This window comes from Balaenoptera physalus (assembly GCF_965194825.1).
Source record: "Balaenoptera physalus genome assembly, contig: HAP1_SCAFFOLD_2089, whole genome shotgun sequence".
In the NCBI taxonomy this organism is placed as follows: domain Eukaryota; kingdom Metazoa; phylum Chordata; class Mammalia; order Artiodactyla; family Balaenopteridae; genus Balaenoptera; species Balaenoptera physalus.
In genome coordinates this window covers 22,702-28,615 of record NW_028124716.1, presented here as the reverse complement: position 1 = coordinate 28,615, position 5,914 = coordinate 22,702, and the positions used below count along the sequence as shown (strand labels likewise).

Below are 5,914 nucleotides of genomic sequence, written 5' to 3'. Positions count from 1 at the left end.
GCATTAGCAAAAGTAAATACACAAGTAAATATAAAAGTATTTTTTAAATTAATTAATTAATTATATTTATTTATTTATGGCTGCGTTGGGTCTTTGTCGCTGTGCGCAGGCTTTCTCTAGCTGCGGTGAGCGGGGGCTACTCTTTGTTGTGGTGTGTGGGCTTCTCATTGCGGTGGCTTCTCTTTTTGCAGAGCACGGGCTCTAGGCATGTGGGCTTCAGTAGTTGTGGCACCCGCGCTCAGTAGTTGTGGCTTGCGGGCTCTAGAGCACAGGCTCAGTAGTTGTGGCGCATGGGCTTAGTTGCTCCACGACATGTGGGATCTTCCTGGACCAGGGCTCCAACCCATGTCCCCTGCATTAGCAGGTGGATTCTTAACCACTGCACCACCAGGGAGCTCCCATAAATGTATTTTTGTTTGTAACTCTTTTCCTCTTTTACCTGATTTAAAAGACAGTTACATAAAGCAATAATTTTAAAGTTGTGTTAATGGGGTTTATAATATCTAAAGAGGTAATTTGTATGATAATAATAATACAAAGGAGAGGGGAGGGAATTAGGCTATACTGGAGTAAAGTTTTTGTATGTTATTGAAATTAAGTCAGTATTAATCTGAACTACATTATTTTAAGCTAAGATGTTAATTGTAATCTCCAGGACAACCATTAAGAAAATAACCTTAAAAAATACTGTAAAAGAGACAACAAGAGAATTCAGATGACATACTAGAAATATCTATATGATGCAAAAGAAGAAATTCACAAATATGTGGAAATTAGAAAATATACTCCTAAAAAAACCAGTGGGTCAAAGAAGAAACCACAATGGAAATTAGAAACTACTTTGAGATGAATAAAAATGAAAACACAATGTACCAAACTTTATAGGATGCAGCTAAAGCTGTGCTTAGAGGTAAATTTATAGCTGTAAACACCTATATTAAAAAATAAGGAAGGTCTCAAATCAATAACCCAATCTTCCACCGTAAGAAACTAGAAAAAGAAGGGAAAATTAAATCCAGAGCAAGCAGAAGAAAGGAAATAATAAAGATAGTATGGAAATAAAGGAAATAGAGAATAGATGATAGAAAAAAATCAACAAAACTAAAGATTGATTCTTTGGAAAGATTAACAAACCTTCAGGTAGTCTAACCAAGAAAAACAGAAGATAAATTGCTAAAATCAAGGGTGAAAGAGGAAATGTCAGTACTGACCTTACAGAAATAAGATGGATTATAAGGGAATACTGTGAACAATTATATGCCAACACATTAGATAACTTAGATGACATGGACAAATTCTTAGACACAAACTATTATAACTGACTCAAGAAGAAACAGAAAATCTGAACAGACTTATAACAAGTAAAGGGATTGAATTAGTAATAAAAAAAAAATTCCCAAAAGGAAAGCCGAGGCCCAGATGGCTTCACTAGTGAATTCTACCAAACATTTATTTTTAAATTTTTATTTATTTATTTATTTATTTATTTATTTATTTATTTATGGCTGCATTGGGTCTTCACTGCTGCATGCGGGCTTTCTCTAGTTGCAGCAAGTGAGGGCTACTCTTCACTGTGGTAGCAGCCTTCTCATTGTGGTGGCTTCTCTTGTTGCGGAGCATGGGATCTAGGCATATGGGCTTCAGTAGTTGTGGCACGCAGGCTCAGTAGTTGTGGTGCACAGGCTTAGTTGCTCCACGGCATGTGGGATCTTCCTGGAGCAGGGATCGAACCTGTGTCCCCTGCATTGGCAGGCGGATTCTTAACCATTGTGCCACCAGGGAAGTCCCTCTACCAAACATTTAATGAAAAACTAACATCAATCCTTAACAAACTCTTACAAAAGATAGAGGAGAAGGGAACACTTCTCAACTCACTCTATGAGACCTGTATTATCCTGATACCAAAACCAGATATTAACATCACAAGAAAAGAAAACTACAGACCAATATCTTTTATGAACATGATTCAAGGGCCCTCAACAAAATACTATCAAACCAAATGCAGCAACATATAAAAAGGATTATATGTCATGACTGAATGGGAATGTAAGGTTGGTTTAACATACAAAACCATTTAATGCAACACAGCATATTAATAGAATAAAGAACTACATGACCATCTCAATAGATGCAGAAAAAGCATTTGACAACATCCTTTCATGATGGAAATATTTAGTAATCTAGGAATAGAAGAGAACTTCCTCAACTTGATAAAGGCTATCTATTAAAAACCCACATTGTAAAGCAATTATACTTCAATAAAGATGTTAAAAAAAAAAAAACCCCACAACTAGGACTTCCCTGGTGGTGCAGTGGTTAAGAATCCGCCTGCCGGGCTTCCCTGGTGGCGCAGTGGTTGAGAATCTGCCTGCCAATGCAGGGGACACGGGTTCGAGCCCTGGTCTGGGAAGATCCCACATGCCGCGGAGCAACTGGGCCCGTGAGCCACAGCTACTGAGCCTGCGCGTCTGGAGCCTGTGCTCCGCAACAAGAGAGGCCGCGATAGTGAGAGGCCCGCGCACGGCGATGAAGAGTGGCCCCCACTTGCCGCAACTGGAGAAAGCCCTCGCACAGAAACGAAGACCCAACACAGCCATAAATAAATAAATAAATAAATAAATAAAATTAAAAAAAAAAAAAAAAGAATCCGCCTGCCAATGCAGGGGACACAGGTTTGATCCCTGGTCCGGGAAGATCCCACATGTCATGGAGCAACTAAGCCTGTGCACCACAGCTACTGAGCCTGTGCTCTAAAGCCCACGAGCCACAACTATGGAGCCCACGCACCTAGAGCCCATGCTCCGCAACAAGAGAAGCCACTTCAGTGAGAAGCCCGCACACTGCAACAAAGAGTAGCCCCCACTTGCCTCAACTAGAGAAAGCCTGTGCACAGCAATGAAGACCCAAAGCAGCCAAATAAATAAATAAATAAAATTAAATAAAATTAAAAAAAAAAGAAAGATCTTGGCCTATATATTAAAAAAAAAAAATAACCCACAGCTAACATCATACTTAATGGTGAAAGACTGGATGCTTTCCCCTAAGATCAGGAACAAGACAAAGATTTCTGCTTTTACTGCTTCTATTCAACATTGTATTGGAAGGTCTAGCCAATGTACAGAAATTAGAAATGATAAAGAAAGAAAAGATATCCATATTAGAAAAGAAGTAAAACTATATTTGCAGATGACATGATCTTGTATATAGAAATTCCTAAGAAATTCCCCCAAATCTATTAGAACTAATAAGTTCAACAGTGTGGCAGAACCCAAGATCAATACATGAAAATCAATTGTATTTCCATACACTAGCAGTGAACAACCAGAAATTAAATTAAGAAAACAGTTTTAATCACCTGAAACTAACACACATTGTAAATCAACATATTCCAATAAAAATTTAAAAAAGAAAAAGAAAACAATTTTACTTACAATAGCACCAAAAAGAATAAAATGATCAGGAATAAATTTAGCAAAATAAGTATAAGACTTGTACACTAAAAAGTACAAATATTATTGAAAGAAATTAAAGAAGACATCCCAGGTTCCTGGGCTGGAAGACTTACATTTTTAAAATGACAATACTCCTCAAGTTGATCTACAGATTCAATGCAATCTCTATCAAAATCTCAGCTGGCTTTTTTTTTGCAGAAATTGAAGAGCTGATGCTAAAATTTATGTGAAAATTCAAGGTTCCCAGAACAGCGTAAACAATCTTGAAAAAGAAGAACAAAATTTGAGGACTCATATCTCCCAATTTCAAAACTTTTACAGTAAAAAAAGAGAAAAGCCCAAGCGCAGCAACGCAGCCAAAAAACAAAAAACAAAACTGCAATGAACTACAACTTTACACTCACTATGATGGCTATACTCAAGAAGACAAATAATAACGAGTGTTGGTGAAGATGTGGAGAAAACAGAGCCCTCATGCACTGCCGGTAGAAATATAAAATGGTGCAGCCACTTTGGAAAATAGTTTGGCAATTTCTGAAAACACAGAATTATCATATGACCTAGCAATTCCAGTTTAGGTATACACCCAGAAATGAAAGAGAAATCAAAATGTGTGTCCATAGAAAAACTTGTACACAAATGTTCATAGCAACTTTATAGCCCCAAACTGGAAACAACCCACATTTCCATCAACTGATGAATGGATAAATGAAATGTGGCATATCCATACAGTGGAATATTATTTGGTCATAAAAAGGAATGAAGTACTGATAAATTTTACAACATGGGTGAACCTTGAAAACATTGTGCTGGGACTTCCCTGTTGGAGTGGTTAAGAATCTGCCTTCCAATGCAGGGGACACGGGTTTGATCCCTGGTCAGGGAACTAGGATCCCACATGCCATGGGGCAGCTGAGCCCACGCACCGCAACTAGAGAAGGCTGTGCGCTGCAATGAGGATCCCGCGTGCCGCAGCAAAGATCCCACGTGCTGCAACTAAGACCCAACACAGCCAAATAAATAAATATTAAAAAACAAAACAAAATGAAACGTTATGCTTAGTGACAGAAGCCAGGCACAAAAAGCCACATATTATGTGACTCTGTTTATATGGAATTTGTCCAGAGACAGAATCTGTAGTGGTTGCCAGGTGCTGGGGGGAAGAAGGTGTGACTGCTAAAGGGTATGAGGTTTCTTTCAGAGTGATGAAAATGTTCTAAACTTATTGTGGTGCTGATTGCACAACTCCGTGAATAAACTAAAACCTTTTTTTTTTTTTTTTTTAACTAGCTTCATTCACTTTATTTTTCTTATAGAAAACTATGTGGTGGCTACAGCTGGAGCCTGGGTCCTCTGCACGGAAACTCTGGTGTGGGTCTTTACAAGATGGTCAGTGAATTCCTGATACGGAGACTTGGTGAACACTGTCTCTTTCCAGAGATAAGGAGTGAGATAACTGTAGGTCTTGGAAATGGCATCAAAAGTGGCCTTGGCGAAGTTGCCCAGCGTGGCAGTGCAGCCCCTGGCAGAGGTGTAGCAGTCGTCAATTCCAGCCATCATCAGTAGCTTCTTGGGCACAGGGGCTGAGACGATGCCAGTGCCCCTGGGGGCAGGGATGAGGCGCACCAGCACAGAGCCACAGCGGCCAGTCACCTTGCAAGGGACAGTATGGGGCTTGCCGATCTTGTTCCCCCAGTAGCCTCGTCGCACGGGGACGATGGAGAGCTTGGCCAGAATGATGGCCCCACGGATGGCAGTGGCTACCTCCTTAGAGCACTTCACACCCAAACCAACATGTCCGTTGTAATCCCCGATGGCGACAAACGCCTTGAACCTGGTGCGCTGGCCAGCACTGGTCTGCTTTTGCACAGGCATGATCTTCAAAACCTCGTCCTTGAGAGATGCCCGCAAGAAAAAGTCAATGATCTCAGATTCCTTGATGGGCAAAGAAAAGAGATAGATCTCCTCCAGGGACTTGATCTTCATGTCCTTGACCAAGCGGCCCAGCTTGGTGACGGGGAGCCACTCCCTGTCCTCGGCCTTGCCTCCACGAGCTCCGTGGCCTCGGCCCCGGCCCCAACCGCGACCCTGGCGCCGGCCCGGACGCCGCTGCCGAAGCCTCCGCGGAAGCCACCACGGCCTCCCATGCCAGGGCCCCCGGGGCCTCTGGGGCCTCCGGGCCCTCCCGCAGCATCGGCGTCATCCGCCATTTGGCGTTTTTACGGACAAAAAGAAGCAAACTAAAACCTTTGAACTGTACACTTCAAATGGGTGAATTGTATAGTAATTGAATTATGAAAAATTTTAAAGAGATTTAAAAATATATATTTTAGGTTGCACAACAATGTGAATGTACTTAATGTTACTGATTTGTACATTTTTAAACGATTAAAATGGTAAACTTTGTTATGTACATTTTACCACAATTTTAAAAATATGTGTAAAAATTAAACAAAAATTGT

At 40.7% G+C, this 5,914-nt stretch overlaps 1 pseudogene across 1 annotated transcript; it reads right to left on the bottom strand.

The window, feature by feature from the left end:
* Positions 1 to 4,727: 4,727 nt before the first annotated feature.
* On the bottom strand, positions 4,728 to 5,677 carry LOC309654131 (small ribosomal subunit protein uS5 pseudogene; annotated as a pseudogene). Its single transcript has one exon. The product of its transcript is annotated as a small ribosomal subunit protein uS5 pseudogene (transcript).
* Positions 5,678 to 5,914: the final 237 nt, after the last annotated feature.